The sequence below is a fragment of the Agelaius tricolor genome, unplaced genomic scaffold (assembly GCF_023055355.1).
Source record: "Agelaius tricolor isolate 1412-34295 unplaced genomic scaffold, bAgeTri1.0.p SCAF_23, whole genome shotgun sequence".
NCBI lineage: Eukaryota > Metazoa > Chordata > Aves > Passeriformes > Icteridae > Agelaius > Agelaius tricolor.
In genome coordinates, this window is record NW_027269283.1 from 8,138,019 (window position 1) to 8,162,222 (window position 24,204).

The following is a 24,204-nucleotide window of genomic DNA, read 5'->3' on the forward strand; positions in this document are numbered from 1 at the left end:
GATCCCTTTAGGTTTCCTAGAACATTCAGTCTGAGTTGTCTGTCTGAAGGAATTCGGACCTAACAAATCAAAATAAAAAAATATTCTGCAGCCCTTGACCTGGATCACAGCAAACCCCTGTGTTATAAAACAAAGGGCTGTGGTGATGGGGGGAAATCCCACTGTGAAGTAGAAAATCAGCATTATTGCTTAGCTGCGGATTTGGAATCAAATCACATGTAAGATTTTAAAATTTGATGGAAAACTGTGACCTTCTACTTTACCTGCAACTATAGTGGAAGACAGTGACCCTAGAAGAATGTGATTTATTGGTGAGATAAAGTGAGCTGTAAAATATGAGGAGGATGGGTTATTGTCAGTAAAAAGCATAAAGACAAGGGAAAAAAAAAAATCTGAACCTTAATTGCCAGTGAAGGAAATATAGAAGAGGAAAGAGGGAGATGAAGGGGAGAACAAGAGCATCCCCAGTGGCAAAATGGTTAAAAGAGACAACTAAAATCCAGCAAAAAATCAAGCAGTCAAGTAGTTAATTGACTTTGCTTTAATCAGCCCAATGAATATTCATTAGTGTGCTGGTCCTAATCATGGGGGCCATGTTGTCCGCATTTAGCAAGCGCACGCTCAGCATCATGCATGCCTCAACAGCTTCCCTTCCTCTCCGCACTGACATTAAATTTAGAGGCTTTGCGCCTTCCCAGCTCGCAGGGAGCGGGATTGGCCCAGCTGCTCGCTCCGAGATGCCATAGCAACCCCTGGCTCGTTGCCTTGGAAACATTTTTTTTTAATTTTTTTTTTTTTTTTTTTTTTTTTTTTTTTTTTTTTTTTTTTGTGAGGGCCTGAGCCAGTAATCCATAGGCTTAACATAGAAAATATGTCTTTGTGGGGCATGTGTGTATAGATATAGAGATGTAAGGCAGAGATTGAATGGGCGGAAGGCGAGCGCGTCTTCCATTGTGTGGCTTTCACGGCAGGAATGGGGTGAGGGATCTCCTCCTCCACAGCCCAAGCTCTGCTTTGGGTTATGAGCTTTACATTTTCTATTTTATTTTATTTAAATTAAAAATGCATCAGCTCTCTCAGTTCATTTCCAGACCCGTTCAAAGGGAGGAGGAATATTTCTCTCTGCCGTAACCCTCCCCACCCCAGGAAGAAGCAGCGAGTGCTTTAGGGGCTATAGGACCCTATTATCCACATCGAGTTGAGGTTCCTCCTCCTGAAGGAGGTGGGTCTGGAAATGAGCTGCCCCATAAATCAATGGAGAAGCGCAGGCATGGAGCTGGAGTCACGGAGCGGTGAGTGCGGCTGCCGCTCCTCACGTTCCGGCTGCTTCTCCCTTTGCGCGAGCAGGGGGAGGCTCCTGCTGGAGATTGGTTCAGCCAACGCAGCTCCAATCCCACTCCAGTCTCTCAATATTCCAGATGTTGCTGGGGAAAAAATTATGATGTCCTGATCCTGGTGTTTTAGGAGTAGTTTGTGTTTCTGGCTCCCTCAAAGAAAAGAATTGAAAAAGCAGCAAAGTCCCCAGCTGTGTCAGACCCAGCATTATGGGCTTTAAGAATAGAATTTAAAAGCAAGGAAAAAAAAAAAAAAAGCCAAAAAACAAACCACTCTAATATATTCAGAATGCCTGCAAGGAATTTTGGAGCTGGGAAATCCAAATGGTTAATGTTGTCTGGTAAATGAAGCTCATCCCTTAAAGCAAATTAAAAAAAAAAAAAACCAAAAACAGTCCTGACCCAGTGAGGCATCATCTCCAGCAGAACAAAACAGCTGCAGGGAAAATGCGCAAAAACAACCCGTCCTCTTTGGACTCGGGCTGTGCGCGTGCGAGGTGCCTTGTAAAACACTCAGGGTAAAGATGAAAGCTGCACAGGAATCCAGAAATAGTCCTGCAGAAGATTAAGCAAAAGGTGCTTTCAAAAAAGCATTAGTAGTTTCCTAATATCTATCATGACTTTTTTTTTTTAATAGCTCTTAAGATAGAGCAGAAATGGCTACAAGTGAGAAACTAATTCAGAAGCTGCGAGAGGAATTGGGTTTGGTCTCTACGAGAGGTTTTTTTTAATGTTTCTATTATCGTTATCTTAAATTATTCAAAAGTGTCATTTTGAGCTCGCAGTGCAGGCACATGGTTTAATGAAAGCAGAAGAAGAAGGATCCTCCTTATTGAAAAAAAAAAAACCAGGAGGTGCATTCCATCTCCTGCCACCTGTGATGGGAAAGGTCCTGCTGGTTCAGCATCGTGTCCTGGGGGGAGCAGGAGTGGAAAACAGGGCTCATTTTTTTGGCCCATCAGGAAAATATTCTGTAAAGATGCTAAAAATGTGGGTAGGGTCAGGGCTTGTTACCAGAGCAGCATAGAAAGGGGCAAACTTTATTTACCCCTGATTCCCATGTCCTGAATGGCACTAAAACCCCATTAAACATCTCTAGAGCGTGTAGGGCTCAGGATGTCAGATTTTGATTTGGGCAATGGTCCAGGCACCAGTTCTGGCCAGCGCGGGTGGGAAATTGTGCCTCAACATCTGTATCTGCACAGAAGAAGATAAGGTTAATCAGCCTCCAGTTCCCCATCAAAGAGAACTACTGTGGTTTGCAACATTTTTAAGTGTGAAAGGAAAAAAATCTGCCACCCACGACCAAATGTCAAGATTGAAGGCTGGTGGCTTGATCTCCAAGGTCTTCAGCAGCTTCCATCTGGCTCGGGCAGCCCTGCTGCCATCCTGAGCACAGCTCAGTGGGGGTCATTTCCGGTAGGAAAAAATGGATCTTTTGGGAGAAAGAAGGATGAGATGGCTTTTAGAGGGTATTTAATTTGTTTCTTTGCGGCTTGGTTTTTGTTGTTTTGTATTTGCTTTGGTTTGTTTGCTTTTTTAAAATAAAGTTTAAATTCACCAGTAATTATAGCTGCAAGAATGGAGAGGAGAGAGAATTGTGAAATGCATGAATCAAGAAAGAGCTGATTTAAAGCAGCCTATCAGAGCTCTTGGGAAAGATCATTTTATCCCAAGAAGCATCGAGGCAGAAGGACTCATAGGATCCAAGAGTGGCAGAGCACTGATGTGAGACAAAGAGCTCCTGGGGAGGGAGGGAGTGAGGAAGAAAAGTAGGTTAAAAAAATATTGACAGTGAATTTCCAGGGGAAATTTTTAATCTTGATAGATCCATTTCTCTACAAAAATTGTTTTGGGAAATTTCTCAAATGTGTTTAGGAAGTCCAGACCAAAGTACACTAGAGAAAATCCTTCCTGTAGCCGTACTAAGGAGCATTTATTAAAAGAATACCTTAATGGGAACGATTTTATTTTTGTGCTCATATTTTGTTGATTCAAATCTCTGAATGGAGTCTACTTCCTCGTGGGTAATTTTGAGAGCTGTTTGTGGTCTATTGAAAAGACATGATCAATTATTTTTGTATGGAGAATATACAGTCAAACACTGAGCATGGTGAGCTGCCCTTAGGCCAGTAGTGCCATGAGCTTGGCATCTCCTCCTGGGGCTTTCCTGTGGTTTGAATCTGGTACAAATGACTATGGAGGTGAAGGACAGGACTGTTGCTCTTGGAAATCTTGAAAATGGAGGCAAAAAAAAAGGCAATGAGCCCCTGCTTGCAAGGCAAGGCAATGTTGCTCAGAGGACCCACCTCTGCATTCAGAAATGGTTGAGCAGTTTGCCATGGTGCTGGTGGAAATGCATGAAATTGCCCTGGTTTGTATTGGGGATCATTTTGCAGGTGGTGATGGTACCTGGAAATTCATCCTTTGTTAACCTGGTATTGTTTTAACCGTTCTCTTGGGGAGTGGAAAAATATACTGAATTTGGTGATAAACTGCCCTGGTGAAAATGATGAGGTGTCTTGGGGCAGTTTTGGGCCAGCCTCATTTCAAATGTAGCAAAAGGCAAGAAAGCAAAGAGCTGGAAGGAATAGAACTGTTCTCCAAGTGAATAAAGATCAAAGAACTGATGTTGTCCAACAAAAATGAGGATACACCTATGGAGAATATTTTCTTGCAAAATTGAATCTGAACAGCTCTAATACTATGCAAAGATAAAAATAAAGCCTTTAGAGCTTTTAAAAATGGTATACTGATATAATTTTTTCTTTTGATTTGTTCTTACAGTATTTTCCATTTTTTTTCCTTAGCTACAAAAAGTCCAGTGCTCCTGAGGAACAAGAAACCCCCCAAGCTTAACCTGCCAAAAAGCAAGGTAAGCATGATTAGTTTTTCTTTTTCCTTCATTCTTAAGTTACCAGTAACTGAGGTTTTTTTTTAGTGGAAACTGATTTTGGGGTACAACAGCATTATATCTGCTGAGCCACAGAACCAGTGTGTGCACAGAAAAATGCTTTTTGTGTTAGTGCTGCAAACCCAGAGCAATGTTCCTCCCCAGGTGTGCCCGAGGAAGATGTGCACACCACAGACAGAGCACATTTGAGATGGCTGCTCCCTCCTCCCAAAGGCTGCTCAGAAAAGCACCAAGCAGCACTGCTGGTGCCATTTCACGCCTGGTGCCTTCACTAAAGCTGGAGGCAGAGCAGGCAGGGAGCTGGGGGTCAAGGGCCAGCTCAGCTCGATGCATCACACAGCCTCCCTTCGAATCTTACCTGCCCAACCTGCAAAGCTTTTGCAGCGAGGCAGAGCACAAACCAATCCCCCTCTGCGATTAAAGATGGAAAAATCCCTTCTTTTATGCAATTGTGTCTCTTCTCATCTCTATTTTTGTCATTGGCTGACAGGGTGGGAAGAGAGAAGGAAAGGATGGGTAGGGAGGCACCAGAGAGAGGAAAATTACCACCAGGTCAGGCAATTGAAGTGAGAAGGGAGAGAGAAGGAGAAAACAGAGGCTAATTCCTGAAACTGCCCCCTGCAAAGAGAGTTCAGACTCCTTTCCACGTGCTTGAGCCAGGACCATAAAGCCCTAACTTAAGCAGGTTTCTCTTCCAAGAAGAACTCATCTCCTTCCTGAAAGCAGCAACATAAGCAATGTGCTTCTGAAAATACAGCCCCAGTGGTGGTGGATGTGAGGCTGCTGCTCTGCTCTCAGTTTTATCCTAAACTCCTGGGCTATCAGGCAGCCAGGTGCTGCTACGTCTCTCAAGAAATTCAGATACCAATTGCAAACACAGTTCAGGGAGTAAGGAATGGGCTACTTTGTGCCCAGCAGCCTTCCCTCAGCCATGGCATGCTCCAAGCAGAGGGGCAAACCCAAAGGTGCCACCCACCTTCTGCTTGCAAACCATGGCAGTGCTGCAGAGATTTGTGTTGGGTTATTTCCTGCTGAAATGGGGAGAGTGCTTGTCTCAGGTTTTTCAATTAAGGAAGTTGTCCAAAGGTTGAGATTTCATAGAAATTTGGCTTTGGCTTGGAAGGACTGGTTTCTTCCCTGAGAACATCACTACTGTTCAGCTAACTGCAAAGTCTCAAATGAGGAAGAATGTGTTGTGTTAAATAGTTTTGCAGAACAATGATTTCTGGAAAACAAAACAACAGTGACCAGAAAGAAAACCCCAACAAACAAAATAATATTTATTTCTGCCATGGAAGCTCTGTGAACTGAAAATGGGATGTTTTGTTTTGCTGGGCTTGTGTGCAGAAAGTGATTGTATCCAGTTGCAGACAAAAATTACATCTAGGCCTTGGAAGGGGGAAAAGGAGGGTGGGAAGATCTATGTCTGCAGAATCACTGATGCAGGAAGATGCAAGTGCTGTGTTGTGTCTAGTTGCATCATGTGTGAATCCATCAGCGACTTAAAGAAACAGCAAACTCAGTGCAACCTCTTTCTGTGGTTTTTCCATCTGCTCCCTGATCTGCTGGTGATGAATGTTTGGCTTTGCCATCTCCTACCCTCGAGATGTCCTCTGTGGGAGCTCTGGGTGATTTTTCTCAGCTGAAAAAGTACTAAGGAATATCTTCAAACTTTTATGAAAAAAACCTTTGTCAGATTGTTCCTGTGAATGCTGCACTGCTGTTGTATCAATGCAATGTTTGTTGAGGACTTCATGGCTGCAGTGTCTGTTAAAATTTTGCTATCTTCTCTCTTAAAACACCAGCAAGATGGTCATTATGGGTGGAAAAAGGCTACTTCAGCTTATAGATTTGGGTGCAAGTCCATAATATGCTGATTGTGAGGTCAAAGTTGTTCTGTGAAAGTGAAGATTGAGTTTAGTCTTGGGAATAATTCTCTTCCCAAACCCTTGTGCACAACTTAGCGTTATACCTTAAACCAAATCCTTCTCTTATACTGTTCATTGAATCTCAGGAGAGCTGTTTGCCTCCACAAGGAATCCATCAGCCCATACCATGTCTTGACCTGCTCAGGGACTGACCATTTTCATTTTTAGACCTTTTTTTTTTTTTTTTGGGAAAAGAGTTCTGTGCCATATGAAGTAATGTGTAGGTGTCCTGTCTATCAGTTTCCATAATATTTTTTTAAGCCTGTCAGCTAATCTCTCCCAGTTTTGACAGAGGTGGAAGTCTCAATGATATTTCATTCCTAGTAATTTTCCAGCATGGGCAGTGGAGGAAGGGCAAATCCCATTGCTGCTCCCCCTGAAGGGAAGAGATCTGCACAACTCATAACTCTGATAGACATCAGAGACTCCACCTCAGCAGAAGGTATTTTGAAAAATCAGGCAGGAGTATCCCTTTTCATTTATTTGCCATTTTCTAACTCACCCATTTAAGGATTTGCTTTTTCAAGTGAGCAATAACCACCATGGAATAGTCCTGGGGAGCTCTGTCTGTTGTGCTGGGCTAGGGGGTGCCAAGAAGGTGGTAGGAGTTGGGTCAGACCTGGATGCTTCTCTTCCTGCCTGTCTCAGTACATCCCCACTTGCAATGATTACAAAAGACTTGTAATCGGCATCTGAAATACAGCCTTAATTACTGTGGGTGGTTTCAGTATGAGTGGGGGTGGTATCACACAGATTTTGGACATTCTGTAGAAACACCCATGACTTCACTCACCCATAATGAGAGCAAGGATAGTGCTAGATACAACAGAACCCCCAAAATGTTTTGGCAGTGACAACTGGGGCCGTGCTGCCTTTTGCTCTGCATCAATTGCAGGAATTGTACATTTAATGTGAGACAATGACACTGCCCCGATGTTGGCCAAGCTTTGTGCTGCTGAACTTTACACTAACGCCTGCGTGGAGAATGACTGGGGTCAGACAAGAAAAAGGCTGAAAAGCTGTTGGCTGCTACCCCAGAGATCCTCTAGCGGTTCCACATCCCCTCATTGTGCCGTCATTTGTGCGCACGAGTTTATTACCAGAGAAGGGCTGTTGTGTTAGGAAAGACTGTCCTCAATGCTGGCAATTTGGTTTTGTCATGGTAATACAGCGCCGATGCACTGCAGACACAAAAGTGAGTTCTGCATGGCTTGGCAAAGAGATTTTCACATAGCTGCTGGGTGAGTCCATTGGTTTCTCGGTGTTCCTGAACAGGAGTGGGTCAATGGCAATTTTTAGGAAGGCAGATGCCCCTTGCTGAGCTTGTCTGACTATAAAGTGCTACACAAGACGTGAGACGTACATAGCATCCTCAGCCCTCTGTGTAACTCGCAGACTGTTAAAAGTGCACAGCAGGAATGAGAACTCTTTTAATCCACTGAATTTGCTGTTTAGCATGACCTGAATAATCCGGTGGGGCTAACGTGATCTTCAGCACTAGCACTCAACTGCCTGTTATCCCCTTTGAAGCTGCAGGATATCAAAAATATCTGACTGGTTTGGACTTGGATAGTGCCTGTGTGTAATTTGTTTTTCAGTGATATTGTTCCAGGCTCTGCTGTTCTCAATGCCAGCCAGGCTGTTCCTGTGTGAACTTTTTAGATAGGATCTCTCTCGATCATGCTACTTCTTCTGTTGACCACAGCTGCCTGTTCATCATCACTTCCTTTATGTTTTCTCTTTGGTGGGAAATGAAAAGTAGAGGAGGGCAGAGCCAGCGTAGGGAAGCTAAAAATGTGTCAGTAACTGCCTGGCAGGAGGCAGACTCTTTCCTCCAGATTGCCGGATACATGAAGGTACAGCCTTGATTGGTGCAAATTGCCATAGATGAGAAACTATTCGTATTCATTCAAATTTATAGCAGCTCTGTGGATGTTTAAATTCCTCCCCCTGTTTAGCAGTGCCCTGATGAGCCAGAGCACAGAACTGGTGTGATGATGGAGATGAAGAATTGAACCAAAACGTGGCTGGTGATGTCAGTGGTCAGTGTGTGGTTACACCTTTCCACAGAATGTGTGTTCTTTCTCAAAGAAATAATCATGTGGAAAATGGAGATGCATTTTTGGGAAGGGTCTCCTGTTACTCCAGAGCTCTCTGGTTGTGTCTGACTTGTAATCTGACAACCCTTCTAAGAGCTTCTCTGGGGTTATGAGAAAAGACAAACTTTCAAATCCAGCATCCTTAAAAGGGCATCCAAATGCTACACTGTACAAAGGGATTGAAATTAGCTCTAAATGCAGTTGGCTTTACCTGCTTTATGAAAAAGAGAAATATATTTTAAAAGGATATGTTTCGTGTAATCATGCTGGGTTTATCAAGTGCAGAAAGATGTCTCCTAACAATACCCAGGAAGATTACAATTGTCAATCAGAGCAGAGGTCCTGTTCGTGCCTCTTTGCCTCACTCCCCTGCTGCTCTGATTTTTCTGGGCATAGCAGCACTGAACAAGGTGAAGAGTGTAAAGAAAGCTATTTAACCATCAAAAGACAGTGCCAGCCAAGCACAGAGCTGAATTTCGGCTCCTCAGTGCCAATAATGAAGTTTTCAAAGGGAGAAATGTGCATAACAGTAAGAGTGGTAGCCATCCTGTGTGGTCCCATAAATGGTACACTCTCTCCTTCTGGGGCTCCACAATAGCACAAGGGCTGCTGCAAAGTGGGCAAAGCCCTTCTTGAAGGGCTCGTGGAGCTTTTCAGCTCATTGCAGGATCCTCAGAAACCCTCAGCATCCTCCTCCTCTTGGCACGGCAGGGTCGATAAAATCAGATCAAGGCTTAGTATTTCTAAACAAAAGGGAGTGGTTAAATGGGCTTTTAAACACTGGAACCTGTCCAGCTCATTGGGAGGCAGAGCCCGGAGAGGCGGGGGTGAGGAGAAAGCTCAAGGTGCCAAACTTGGGGTAGAGTGGCACTTGTGAGCAAAGTTGTTGGAAAGTCATTTTGTTGCTTGTGTTGTGCAGTGTGTGTGTGTGTGTGTGTGTGTGTGTGTGTGTGCAGAACAGATTGGCAGACGCCTGTGCCCATGAAGGCGGGCTGGGGGCCGGGGGGAGGCTGCTTTGGAAAGGTGCCAGTTGTTCCATGGGCTTTCTGCCATCAGGAATTTTTTTCCCCCCTTCCCTTCCTCCCCATCCCAGCCCCCAAACACACACGAACAGGCTGGCAGGAAGAGCATGCTGAAAAGGATCTGACAGTTTGAACAACACTCGATGACTTAGTTTGTTTTCCCTGACTTTGCGCCAGCAAGCAGGTCTCTGGATGAAAGACTTTATTAGGCTTTTAGAGCCACTGTGACACAGGTCTTTCTTTGACCTGAGGTACTTGAGAAGAAATGAAAACAACGTGTAACTTTCATGGAGTTGAAAGACTGCCCAAATGGAAGAATACGGTTTACAAGGGATCCAAAGTATCACAAAACATTTCCCAGGGTGAAGCGCGGCAGAGCAGAGCGGGGGGAGAGCCCATCCTGGGAAGAGGGAGAAGGCTTTCCCTGGCTGCTCCTGATGAGGAGGAAAGCTGATCTGGCTAATTAGGAGATGATGAGGTGATCACATCCAGAGGAAGGTGCCATAACCAGTCATCAGCTTTCGGGGTGTCCAGTGGAGGGAAGTGATGGAAATTAACACCTACTGTCAGGAGCTGCCTGGGCGCTGGCACGGGGCTGTGCGCTCAGCACAGCAGCTCCTGCTCTGCCCACTCTGCTCAGACCTGGCAGAGCCATGGAAGAAAAGCCATGGAAGAAAAGCCATGGGGAAAAAAATCCCATGGAAGAAAAGCTATGCTCTGTTAGCAGTTGTAGCATCCACAAGTAAAATGTAGGACAGGTGGATCCTCCTCCTGCAGCGATGCTGGATAGTCTTAAAAGGGTCGGAGCTGGTTCCAAACTACCTAAATTATCCCCTCTTCAATCCTCAGGGATAGAGGGAGAATTTCTCATTAACTTTCTGTATGCCTACTTTATTCCTCAAGGAGCTTGGTTGAGGAGTTTGAACAAGAAAACCAAGAATTAGACTTTGCTTATAAAAAAAAATAAACAAGCCCCTTGGTGAGGAAAGAGGAAGCATCAAAGAAATGGGAGGTACCAGAGAAGGAACAGTGCAATGGATATTAGGAGTAAGTAACTTTGTGAAGGAGACCCTCCACTTGGAAAAGTAGTTTTAAAAAGGGTGATTCATCCTTTTTCTAAAGTCTCATAGAAGGAAAAAGATGGCAGGCCAGTTTGTAGAACTGAAATAGTTTCTGAAAACTGAAGAACAGATGACTGAGAAACAAGAAATACTGTTGCTGGCTTATCAGTCTTGGAAGAGAATCACAGAAACTGAAATTGCATCTTTTTAAGCCTCAGTAGGCTGGGGAAGGAGTTTTCATGGTTACAAGCCATGACTGAGAAGTTTTTCTGGAGCTCACTGCAGGCCTGATCTTTCCTCATACTGAAAATGAAATGCTACAGTCAGCGAAGACCGTGATTCCAGCAGCTCTGGGATGGGCCAGATTTGCCACACAAGTACATCATCTAGGAAAGATCTGGGGAACAGCCAAGTTTTTCTAGCACGACTAATCACAACTTCTGCTCTCTTAAAACCTCGCTCTGTTGATAGTGCAGAGGGATGAGGACTTTGAGGCCCCATTCAGCTGTCATGGAATCACAGAATTACAGAAAACTTAGGGTGGGAATGGATCTTAAAGCTCATCTTGTTCCATCCCTGCCATGGGCAGGGACACCTCCCACCAGACCAGGTTGCTCAAGCCCTGTCCAACCTGGCCTTGGACACTTCCAGGGATGGAACATCCACAGCTTCTATGTCACTAAGATGTGACAACAGCTATGTTTGCACAGAGCCACCACCACCCAGAGTCACTTTAGTACAGCTATGCTTTCTCCAGCAGAACTGCTCTCCAGTTTGCCCATAGGCAGGATTTTTGTCAGGCTATCAGGGAGCTGTGGAAGTTCTTGGTGATATCCCCTGGCCTGCAGTAGAGGCCTGCAGGATGCCCCCAGGGAGTTTGGGTTTGAATCATATCTCCACTGAACCCAAATTGTCCCCTGAGTAGATGGGCCTGCTGGCTCTGTGGGATCTGCACCCATGTGGAAGCAGCACACAAACCCTCTCTGCAAAGGTTTGATGTTCACAATGAACTTGTGACCAGAAGGCCTGGAGGAAGCTGACTCCATCACAGAATTTGCTCCTGCTCCTTTTGTTCTAGGCCCTGGTGTCACTGCTGTGTGTGTGCAGGAGCACAGGGACGTGTCTGTGTTTCTTGTTTCCTTTCTATAGGACTGAATGTTCTGAGCGATCATGTTATTGTATGTGTCTGATGAGCCATATGGAAGCTGTGAGGCTTCAGGAGTGTTTTGGGAATATAATGCCAGGAACTGATAATCTCAGCAGCTCTTCCTTCATATTATCACATTGCTTTTGCTGCCATACCCACTTAGAGCTATTTACGCCCCTTCCCCGAGAAGCTGGTATTTCCCTGCCACATTTTTTGCTCTCCATGGGATAGAAAGGCTTTGAGAAGTGCCATTTGAGGCTCATTGCTACTCAGAAATGCTTTACAGAGCCCGTTCTGTTGTCAGGCTGCCTGCAAAGAGTTTACAGCATGAAATATCTCAGTCTCTCTGCTCGGAGGGATTCTGGTTTTGCAGTACTATTAGGCAGACAAAAGGTGAATTAGCCCCACTCTGTGAAACAGCCCTGACACGGGGAGGTGCTGCTCTGTCACCACCATTATTTCACAAACTGGTTTTCTACGGTCTTTGATTCCAACAAGGCAACTTGCAGAACACACAAAGGATCAGATTGTATCTCCTAGCGCTGGCCGCCGTCTCCTTCCTGTGGGACACCGGTGGCTGCTGCTTTCTCTATTTCCACACCTTTGCATCTCCCAGCCTCCCTCCAGAAAACCCACTGACAGTTGTTTAACAGTTTCAGTAGCGAGTCAGGCAGTGGGCATTTTTCCATACTGTGTGTTTTTCTTCTCCTGTGTTCGAAGAGCCTGTTCTTCCCCTGCACCTGTGGAGCTTGTTAATCTCTGCAGAAGATTCAGTTCTTTGACAGCAATCCAAGCCTGCACCATCTGAGGCAAACTGCATCCTTCTGCCCTTTGAATGATCCTGATTTTTCTTTGGTCTGGCTCAGCCCTGCAGAGGAAAAGACAGCTGACAAAACTGGGGAGGGATCCTCTGAAAGGGGTGGCCAATTTGAAAAATTATAATACTCCTTGTTGTGCATCCAGTGGCCTGATGCTTGACCCTAGGGTGGAGCTGGGGCTCCATGGGTCTCCTCTCCATGCACATGAGCTGGTAACAAAGCTGTATTGGACAGCCTCAAGGAATAAGGAATTATGACCCCTCCATGTGACAGATAAAGGTACCACAGGGACAATAATGTCTCCTCCAAAGGTCTGTATCAACAGGGGAACTTCCAGCCCCACTGTGTGACCAGGACATCTCAGTGATTCAGCTCTTTCCACAGAATGGGTTGTTCAGTGTCTGCTGCAGCCTCAGTTCAGTATGGAGCAGCTCAGGATGATTTTCACATTGACTTGTTTTTCATGCTAAAGGCAGGAATTGTGAGACCTCTGCTAAAAGTTTACCTCTCCTTGAATGAGTGAATGCAACTTGACTATCTGGAAAGGCTTTAATTATCACCCAGTTCTTGCAGAAGTGTCTAACCTGGATTAAGAGATTTTTGAATCCTTTTAGCCCCTTGAGTTTTCTTAACCCCTGTGATATGTTTCATGATCCCTGCAGCCTCTGTGTGCTGCACTGGGGATAAATGCCAGGCAGTTTTAGCATTATGTGTGTTATGAACCCAGCTCATCCCTCTATGGGCTGTTCATTTCCATATGAAACATTTCTTTAAATAGCAACACTCTCAGGGGCTGATTTTATTGTCCTTGCTGTGGCTCAGATCACTCATAGCGCCCTTTTGAACATCCTGACTTATTGTTTATTTCTGCTGATTTTTGAGGCCCTGTAATTATTTCTTGCCCATCCATTTTTCATACAAGGAGTCTTACCCTCCAGTCTGGCTCCAGAACTCTGCCACATTCCTGTCAGTCACAAGAGTCTCTGAGCAAGGATCTTGCTCTGGCAAGAAAATCCTGGTCTTTACAACCTGTCTCAGCTTCTCCAGGAGAATAAAGGCACACCTGCCAAGGGACACCTGCCCCACTTTGCCCCAGAAAGGAAGAGAAGGGAAACTGCATCCCGGAGCAGGAGGTGGTGGGAGCCCCATGGGATGCCTATGAACACCTTGGCAGAGTTCCTTGAGTGCCCCTGGGGTGGCTTTGGAGAACGGGAAACCAAAAAACAAGGACCAAGTGTGTCAGGGGAGGGAATAAAAATCACTTGAAAAACTACAGATAGCATTTCCAGAGCAGGAAAGACAAGTCAGTGAGGTGGATATTTTATTTGAGTACTTGATGTTTCTAAGAGGATTGGTTTAAGGAGAAAGGTTGATAAACAAACAACTTTGCTTTTTCAGTTAATTCCTTTGAATGTACATCTTTTTTGATAATGAAACCTCTATGCATGTCCCCCTGTTTCAATTTCCCTTCAAATTTGAATTTTCTTTAAAGGAAATAAATGTGCCTGGTTATTTCTTAATAGCTTTTCTGTTAGTCCTGGCAAAGTTGTCCATATACATACACATATATTCTTTCTAGGTGGTTCTTCTTTTCCCCAAATATCTGTGCTGATCTTCTGTGTTCTTTTAACGTCTTCCAGGAGATTTCCATTCCCCACATCAAGTCTTCCTAAATTGTCTCTTTAATCCCCAGGTTTTTAGTGCTTGGCAATGCTACTTGTTCTGAAGTGCCGTGATGGGAAGGTGGAGGGTTTTTTTCCCCCTCATTAGCTGCTTTTAACATTCACCTCCTTTGTTTGTGTATCTTCTTTAGATTCCCTTCCCTTTGTGGGCAGGGCTTTGCTCTTCTGAGGTGTTAATAAGCCTCTGGCAGAGACGACATCTGTGGCAGAGGACATTAAGTTCTGAAAAACATACTTCTTGTGTTATGAGGCCCGTTACCTCATCTGAGCAGCAACTACAGCTTTTAAAGAGCAAGGACAAAGGAAACATTGGCTTAGGGCTGCTTCATGGTTGGGTGTTTTTTTATATATCAAAACTTGAGCTCAAAGTGTTTATATGGGAGAGGGGGGAAGAGACTGCTGAGGGGAGGAACATTAGAGGAAAACTTGTGAAGGGGAAAGGAAAAAGAGAAGAGGCTATTTAAAAATACTGTGCATCGCTTAAACCAACACCTAGAGAAGGATAAAGGCTCTGCAGTGTGTATACGTGATCCATCCATCTGTTCATCCCTTTCATCCAATCCTATAGGCAGGGGTATCATAAGAAGGAATAAGAGCAGTTAAAGCTTCCCCATCACAGGCATGTCAGATGTTCCACACTGAACAAGATCAAACCAGGGATTTGCAGCCTGTGGGATGCAAAAAGATGTCGTGGAGGGATAAGTGCTCTTCTCTTCCTCTGTTGACAAATGGGAGGGGATCATTTTGAGCAGGACGGAGAGCAGGGCACTGGCATCACCCTCACAAAGGGGTGGTAACAGCTGGGTTACCACCTCCCTACTACCAGGGGTAAATCGTAAAAAAAGTTGCAATCTGAGTGCATCAAGATTGATGCTCCTGCCTTCTCCTTAGCCTTATATCCTGATATGACTTATCAGCTTAATGTTTTGAGGCAAAAGGAGGGAGGTGCTAGCCCAGACTTCGGGTTTGGCATGCTAAAACAATTTTTAATTAGAATCAAAGAAAAAACAGTTTTATTTTCTCCTTGCATTCTACCCTCCGTTAAATTTCCTGTGATTTACCTGGGAATATATTATTTTTGCAATGTTTTCCTTAATTCCCCATTGTTCCCCAGGATGCTGCAGTGCAAACACCTCAGTGTGCTTTCTGGTCTGTGAAAGTCATTGTGACACGACATTGTGGCTGACACGATCCAGCCTGGTTTCAAATGAAGGTATCAATTACTTAGTGTTAGCTGAGCACCTTGTTGGCTATCAGGTGGTTTTGCTGTAGCATTTTCATAGTAGTTGGTATCTTGAAAGCTGAATAAAACAAAAAGGTTCATTGCACAAGGCGCTGTTCTTAATCTTTCCGTCTCTGGTTGTCAGTGCATGGAAGAGGAGTCCTTGCCACAAAATAGGGGGCTGAATGACAGTGGTTTTGTCACAGTACCTGAACCATTTCATGCCTGTGCCTTTGCAGAGCTCTCAGCAGCAGTGGGGGGGTTGGATGGTGCTGCTCATCAAACCCCCTCCATGCCCTGACCCACAGCGTGGGACCCACCTGGCAGCCCCCTACCCGTGTCCTTAAGCAGCAAATCCCTTTGCCTGGGGCCTGCTGCTGTCTCCCCAAGGACACCTTTGCTGAAGTATCTGTTCTCCACTCCTGAAAGGCATCCAAACCCCTGTGTGAAAGCTGAAATGAAAAACTGGCTGGCACATGTTTCCACGGTGGAAGGAGGTGACTTCTGTGCCTGCAGATTGACGGTATCGCTGCTGCTGGCATGACAAGTCTCTGCGTGCTGTAACCCTGGCACCAATCAGTGCCACGGATGCAAGCTAGCCTCCTCTTTCATTACTCTCACTAGCTCCTTCCCTTCCCTGCTTAGGAAAAAGAGCTATTTATGGACCTGGACAAGGTGACCTCCATATGGCAGATTCTGCCACTCACCGTGGGGACTCAAGCTAGGCACATGCTCCTTGGGCAAGGCAGAGAGATTCTCAAGCAGTGGGCACGCACAAATGTGTGCTGCTTTCAAAGCAGCAGAGAAATTGTTGTTTGCCTGTTTTGTTTTGTTTTGTTTTGTTTTTAATAAAGAAAGGGTAAAAAAAAATACTCATAAAGCAAAGACTTCTGTTTTCCTCTGAGCATTTAAGAATAGCGATGCATTTCTGCAGATTGCATGTTTGGAATATTCTGAACTTTGTCTGGAATACTCTGAAAAAAAAACCCAATATAAATGCTTATCTATATATTCCCCCCAGACAGAGAGAACTGAATTCCTGTGCACGGAGAGATGTCTCTCTCCCTGTAGCATCAATCCCCTCTTTATTCCTACCCTGGGGGACTGCACAAAAGCAGATTTCATTGGGTAAATCTGTGCCAGTGTAAGCAAGGTGACCCAAATTTTTAAAGCAAAGGAGAGGCTGAGGGGAAGGGTGAAGGAAGGAGCTGAGTAGAAGGGAGGATGCAGAATCCTGTGGATGCAGAGAGGGGCTGATCCAGGCTCCCACAGGTCACGTGAGGATGCGCCTCTGCCTTCGATCTGTTTAATTTGATCAGGCATCAGAGGTGTTACACAGTGACCAAAGTCAGAGGAGAGCAGCTCTGTTCCCTGCAGCCTCAGACAAGCACAAGTGCAGATTACCACTGTCCTTTGCATGCTGTGCCCTAGAAAAGGCAGGCCAGCCCAAGTGCCACCATCCCTGTGCCAAATCTGCTGTTTGACCTGCGTGCTGCAGCCCTGCTGGTACAAACAGATTTACACAGGTTTAGTTAGCCACCAGCCAGTATTTTTTTTTATTTCCATGTGCATCTAAATAACTGTCAGTATTGCAGTAACAAAATGGCCTTTTAAGTGAAGAATCCCTCTTAATTATACCAGAGCCTGGATTCCCTTGCAGTTCCACAGCCCTAATTTCCAGCTGAGGGACCCAGGCTTCCCCTCAGCTGCAGTATTTTCTGTGAAACCCTCTGGGTGTAGTAGTGGGCTTTCAACAGGGACATAATGTGCTGAGAGCTCCTAGTTGCACAAAATGGCTTTAAAACATATATATATGCAAGCTGTAAGGCAAAGAAGAGCATAATCTGCCCTGTGCATCGTTGCCTCCCATTGGATTTCCTCGAGGCGATGCAATTCTCCGTATGCAGCTTCCAAAGTGGAATGTGCTGTTTGGGTTGTTGCAGGACATGTGCAACACACAGAAAGGCAAAAAATCTTGTCTTGCTATTTGTGGCAATTTATATTTGGAGCTGCTTGAATAATTCATGGCAGATCTTAACCATTTCCTTTTACGTGATGCTTATTCAAAGGTAATTTTTCTCATTATCTGACTATTTTTGCTTATACATGTTTGATACATGGTAATAGAGATAAACCTGCCAGAATTGCCTCCTTTTTATGCTGAACAAGAAACTTTATTGCAATGAGCAAAACAGTAGCAGCTCAACAGTTCCTGGTTTATTTGGCATCTGAAGAGATGTGCTGTGGCATCATCCCTCTCCCTTTCTGCTCAGCTCCTCGCTGGAATGCTCATCAAAAGCAGGTATCCTGCTCATAAATCCCTTCTCCAGGCAGTGAGGGGAGCAAACACAATGGATGTGTATTTGCAGCCAGCATCAGTCCATGGGTGTGGATGTGCAGAGTTCTGGGAGAGGCACTCATTAAAATTATTTCAGGGTTCGTTTTCAAGGATATTCTAAAATCCATCTTTCTGTTGATACATAAGTTGATATTCTAAGGGTGTTTACAAGCCCGAGTACCTGATTTAAAATCTGAGGGGGTATTTTAGATTGGTATTTCAGCTCTCTTTGTGCAGGTGCATGTGAAAATCCACATTTCACTAACTACATCCATCTCTCTGCTTTCTTCCTGGTCATGTTCCTGCTAGTCAGGTCTCATTTCCAGGAATGCCTACCCTGTGCTCGGTTCAGTCAAACAGCAAATGAGGCAGAGTCCCTACCTGGGGGGCTGCAATCACTGTGAATTTTCAGCCTCCAAATGAAGATTCTCAATGCTTCATTAGAGAGGCCACATTTGGAAACTGTCCCCCAGGGAGGGATACAGCCCTATGTCCATCCAAAGGAGGGAAACAGAAACCTCCCCTTGCCATCATTTTTGTAGGCTTTGGAGCAGACCTTAAATGTTTTTCTCTTCTGCATGTTTTTCTGTTCTTCTTTGGAATTTCTTTTTTCTCATCCGTCCCCTTTCAAAATCCCTGTTGTCAGGTGGGAACGTGACTCTGCTTTCCAAACTGGGCAGATTCGATCCGTAATGGGAATTTCTCATAGAGTACAAATATATCTGGGGGATGATAACTGTCCTGCATGACCTGCTGGCTGTCACTTGATTACATAATTTATTTTAGGGTGGTTTGGCTGGGGTTTTTTTTATCAGGATTTGTATCTAAAAGCACCTCTCCTAAGCTCTAGATGCTTGCTAACCCTGCCCGGCAGTCTGCCAGTTCCAACCAGCCAAAAATATATCACCTTCCTTGGCTTGTGGCATTTTTGTATCTTTAAAAGTTAATCCAGCTCTAAGCTGGATTAATAATGGAACATCCCTTTAACCAAGGGCACGTAAGGTCAAGGCAGAGCTATGTGGATATTCCAGGCTGGTAACCACAGAAGTAATTTTTTTCTGTGCTATATAGAACCCAAAATTATTTATTTCAGCAGTATTTTTGCTGCTGGACTGGAGGAGGAATAGAAGAATGGAAAGAGGGCGAGACCGAGGGAAAAAACAGGCAACCTGAGAGGTCGGTGATGCTGTGGAGTGCTGCACCAGCAGGCCCTAAAGGCAAGCAGACATCCCAGAAAAGCACCAGCATTTGGTGGGGGGGTGCTGAGGGCGAGATGAGCTCGTTGCAGGGATTGAAGCGCGGCGGGCTGGCACGAGGACGCCTTTGGAGCGACAGCGAGCGCGCTCAAGCTGTGTTCGCGTGCTCGGTGTCGTCACCCGGGCACTTTGATGTGCCCTGCAGAGCCCGGCTGTCTGTCAGCCCCTCGGCTCAGTTATGTAACTCCCTGCTCAGATCACTGACTGGGCACCCCCCGAGCAGCAAAACGCATCTCCTCGTTACCCCCCGAATAAAGGAGACGTGCAGAGATCTTCAGATGCTCCCCTCCTCCTGCTTTCGCTTCAGAGCCTTTAAAATGAAGTAGAAAGGAAATGGAGGCCCTGGGTTTTTTGCTGTTTCTGTCAGTGGATGCTTGTCTGGAGTCGGGTTTGCCCCAGGGTGGGAAGTGATGTTGGAGAAGCCAAAAACGTGATGGTAGTTTGGGCTGATTTTGTGTTAGAGCAGTGTCCTGGTGAAGCACATACTGGGGGTCAGATCCAGCAGCACAAGCATTAAACCCCAGTGAACCTGGGCTGCTGCTCCTGAAGGCAATAGGAAATTTAGGCAGCTAGAAGCCTGTGTTTTGAGGGCTGCTATTTTTTCCCTTGAATTATTTTTCTCTTCCTTTTCCTCTCTTGAAGCCCAGAAATCAATGCTTTTCAAAGATCCCCTTTGGATAGGTTTCTGAAGTGTTCTCTTTATTGTCTATTTTAGTGTTTTCTCTCCCCATTTCTCCTGCTCTCTGACGAGGGTTGCTGGGGTGACTGGAGCAGGGAGGACACGCTGCATCTCATCAGTGAGGGGTAAACCATGATGGCTCCAGTCCCTGTGTGCTTGTTGGGTGGTCTGTGTGCACCTCCTGGGGTTATGGGACCTATCCAACCCAGGGATTGTGGGTGCTTTAGGGATCTGGCTGCAGACTGGGCTTCAACTCCATGGGCAGATGTAAAGCAGAACTCTGTTAACCTTTAGTCTTTGGAGTAAAGGACTGATTTGGTCCTGCTTTCTCCACCCTAAACCATTTCACTCATTCTCTCTGAGTCTTCCTGGCAGAGCCTTCAGCTCTTGGGTGCTTTAACAAGGCTGTAAAGAGAAAATAATGTAAAAGAAACAGCTTGAAAACTTATTAGATTGAGGGACTTGACCTTTTCTTCTCAATGCTTCCAGGAGCCTGCACAGCATCAGCAGTCTGAGGGGTCCTGCTGGGCACCCCAATTCCATCAGCCCTCAGGCCCTGCACTTCCATGGAGCTCATGGTTTAAACTGTCAGGGTACAAGCTTGGATTTGAGCATAAAGCACCTTTTAGCTTGGATGCTCTGAGGGAATCGTGCTTGAAACACATGCAGGAGACATATTCATCTATCCATATATACATATATAAAGATACTGCTGCTGAAGCAGGTTTATTGAATATCCCATCATGTTTATCAATGATGGATGAATCATTGATATTTTTAATACCAATTCCCCAAAATACTGAACCCAGCGTGTCAGGCGGCAGAATCACGAACAGAGCCACGCAGAGATCTCCTAACCAGGCCAAACACTTCTCCCTTACCTATAAAATCCCATGCTGCAAGATACATTAGCTGTAAATTCCTAACAGATGGGGCTGTAGCAAGCTGTTACAGAGCATCTCCTCTGCCGTGGGGTTGTGCTGCTGAAGTGATGCCACATGGCTGTCTGAGCCCTCAGCTGCTGAGATGAGCTGGAGGAGGAGGAGGAGGCTGTCATCTGCCTGGTGTCCATGTCCTGCTCATCACCTGGAGATCCAGCCACGCAGGTGACCCCTGTTAAACTCACTCTGCATATTTACAAACACTGTCAGGAGAGTTCTCTCTTGTTAAACACGTGCCTTTGCTGTCCCGAACGTTTCACAGGTGATTCGGAGGTGGTTTGGAGAGCAGGAGAGGGTTTGGGGCAGGCCACACACATCTCTGGCACACTGAAGGGTCAGTTCTGTGCAGGGTTTTTTCCTTTCTCACCTTTTCAGGGTGGCAGTGAATGAGACTTTATCTGGGCAGTGACTGAGTTGGGTTTGGCACATAGAGACCTGTGGTGTGTGTGCAGTTATGGGGGGTGTATATATAAATATATAAATATATAAATATATAAATATATAAATATATAAATATATAAATATATAAATATATAAATAAAAAATAAAAAATAAAAATATCAAAAAATTTAAATATATATATATAAATAAATAAATATATATATATATGAGTACCAAATTGTGCACATAGGTATACTGTAGGTGCTTTTGTGTATTTGAATAGTGAGCAATCCTATCTAAATACAAGAAAAAAAAAAGTTGATCTGCAAGTTTTCAACATGACAAAATAAATAAAATAGCAAACATTAGAACTGGTTTTATACAGGGGTGACATGTTTCATTAACCCTGCATAACATCTTGACACATTTCCTCTACTCTCTATGGTCTAGGAATGCAGTGCCATCTACAATGTGTTTGAGAAGACAATAAATGGTTTATTCCTGTTTTTTTAGTACGTTTGCCTTAATCTTGTGTCATTTCTCCTGCACCAAGCAAACAGGAGTTCTTCTGAAGCCTTGAAAATCATTGCTCCATAATCCCATAATGAAAAGCAGGATTACCTGCAGTGTGACATGTGCAGGACTCATTTTTGGATGGTGGTGGTGCTGGTTACCTGGGCAGGGGTTTCAGCTGCCCTGAACAAGAGGGGCACAGAGGCTTTCCCTGGTGTCTGCAGCACCTTCACCTCTTGTGACTTCCCCTGTCCTGAAGCATTCTAGTTTAGCATTTTATCAGGCTGTTTGTTCCTCAGACTGAAGAAGGATCATGAAAAAAATAAAAATACTCTCTAAAATCAGTGAATAAAAAAATTTATTCTCAACAAATCCATCTGCAAGTTCATCTGGGCATTATTCTTTAAAGGTGAGGATTTAATGTTTAAAACTGAGCCCCAACTGTTGGGCTTGGGCTCTGTTGTAAGAATGGATTGAACTCACTCTTTGCTGCATTCAGCTGGTGCAGAAGCATCAGGCCCAGGAAATAAATGGGCCCCCTGTGCAACTTGTGAATAATTCAGGTGCCTCAAAATCACACAAGGGAATTACTTTTTTTTTTTTTAAATAACGCCTAATCAGCCCTTGGCACACAATGCCATGAGAGTTTAATGAGATTCCAAAAAGAGCCATCTCAAAACAGCTGCAGATTGAGCTCATGTGTGTAAAATACATAATTTTGTGCCTGGGTGTGTTTATGTGTATATACAAACACAAGAATGCAATAAAATAGTTGGGAAATGTATTCTTATGAATGCTGTAAGAAAAAGGAGATTCAAATGAATTTGGTACGACCCAGCTGATATGCTTTTTTTAAAGTGATCTTCTGAATCTTCAGTATGTCCTTGTTTATTTTCTTTGATTGTGCTTTGATTTAAAATTCTAGACTTATTAAATGCCATAAAAAGAAACATTTACATAATTTACAAGCTCTTTATATGAACATTTTAATAAAAGAACACACCTTTAAATCAAATCACAAAGGCATATGACATCTTTGAAGGAGAAACTTATATTCCCAAACACAATAAACATTCTTCTATTACTATGTTAATTTGGAAAACAGGTCATGGGAAATTAAATTGCTTAAAATAGGTCACCAATTATAACTCTGCATTCTATTAAAGCAAATGCATCTCTGAAATCTTTATTAGTTTATTTTAATTAAAGGCAGAAAAATATTCAGTGTTAAATTATTGCCATTTGTGTGTTTTACATTGATATGGACACGCATTTATTATGCAGTGTAAAATGCTGCACATCTTTTTCATTATGATGCTTGTATTGTTCTTAGTTACTCTACCCATAAAGTAAGTCCGTAATAATGTTGTGTTTTAAGCATAAAAGGAGGGGAGCCCAAATGAAGTAACAGTGCAAATTTAATTTGATCATTTATAAAAGAAAATGCAAAAGCAAAGGCTGTCTGTGTATGAAAACAGTCATGGACATTCTCAAAATTGTTACAGTGTTGGAAAGTCTCGAATTCCAATTGTGTCCCGTAGCAGCATTGCTGTTCATATTATGTTTCTAAATTAAGTACTTTGGTGTACATTCCCCATTGATGTTCTCTCATGAATTCATTAATACCAGTGGTAATTACTGCACAAGCCCATGGTGAGAGCTGGAATCTGCCCTGCATGCCCATGTTTGCAAACACCATTCCCAGAGCAGGCTGCAGCCTTCAGCAGAGGTTGAAATGGTTCTGAGCTGTGTGCCTGGGTCTCCTGGGCCACGCTGAGAGCCCAGGGGTGGTGTGGAGCACACACACTTGTGCCTGCACAGCTCTGGTTAAGGCAGGTTGAGATAAAATCTATTCCTTCAGGCTGAAAGAGGGTTTTTTAGAGTCACTAAAGCCTGTAAAGGAGAAGCTCACCAGCAGTGAGTGAAGTGTGAGCAGGCACAGCCATGATGGGATGTGGCCTTTGTGCTGGACAGGCTCTGTTCCACATCAAAAATAGGGGATGTTTCCTTTTTGTGCACCTAAGAAATGAAAATGTTGGACATGTACAGACTGATAGGATGGCCCGAGGGGTTTTTATGGAATACCAAAATCACTGGTGTGGGGTTTTTAGGACTGTGCTCAGGGGCCATTCCTGAGCATTCCACAGCATTGCTTGGATTCACCTCATGTTCTCCTGCTGAACGTGGTTGCCCAGCCCAGCTGGACGAGGTCACCATGGCTTCACAGAGCTGTGTAGAAATGCTTTGCCCAAATACCACAGAGGAATTTCATGTTGTAACCGCTCCAAATCACAACAGTGAGGGCCTTGAATGCTCCTAAATAATTGACAAACAAATAGAAATTCCCTTCTATCTGTAAACTATTGGCTGAAATCCTCCTTCCTGTCATGCTGGTCTCTGAGTTCCCTCCCTGTTTGTGGGGTTGTTTGTGAGCCCTTCTGCAGACTCCAGCCAGCTGGACCAGGTCCTCTTTAAGGTACAGTCAAACCTGCACCTCCATCCTTCACTCAAATCCTTGTCTCCTGCAAGAGGTTTTGTTGTTCAGTCTGTCTTGCAGAGAGTTTTGTTGTTCAATCTTCTATGGAGACCTGCCAGAGCAAAGCAGAACAGAAAAATAGCTTTGGCTCCTTGCCAATGGACTCACCTATAGATTTCCTGTGCAGAATTCTTTTTTTTTCCTTCCCTTAGCTGCTCAAAGCACGTCCTTAAAAGAGGCTCAAGAGATCTTTAAGTCTAAACAATAAAAGACCTATTACTTACCTCAGAGACCAACAACAGCTCTCAAGGGTAAACCTGCATTAATTATGTATTTGAGCATTTGTATGTTATGCATTTAGACAGAATACGTGTTATTTACTGAAGAGCTGGT

At 44.3% G+C, this 24,204-nt stretch overlaps 1 long non-coding RNA gene across 1 annotated transcript in view; it reads left to right on the top strand.

The window, feature by feature from the left end:
• The window catches only part of LOC139599450 (uncharacterized), a 169,025-nt gene that overhangs the window by 45,322 nt on the left and 99,499 nt on the right, over positions 1–24,204 (top strand). Inside the window, exon 2 of the long non-coding RNA XR_011682239.1 lies at positions 4,145–4,209. This is a non-coding gene — a long non-coding RNA (uncharacterized lncRNA). The remainder of the gene's footprint in view (positions 1–4,144; positions 4,210–24,204) is intronic.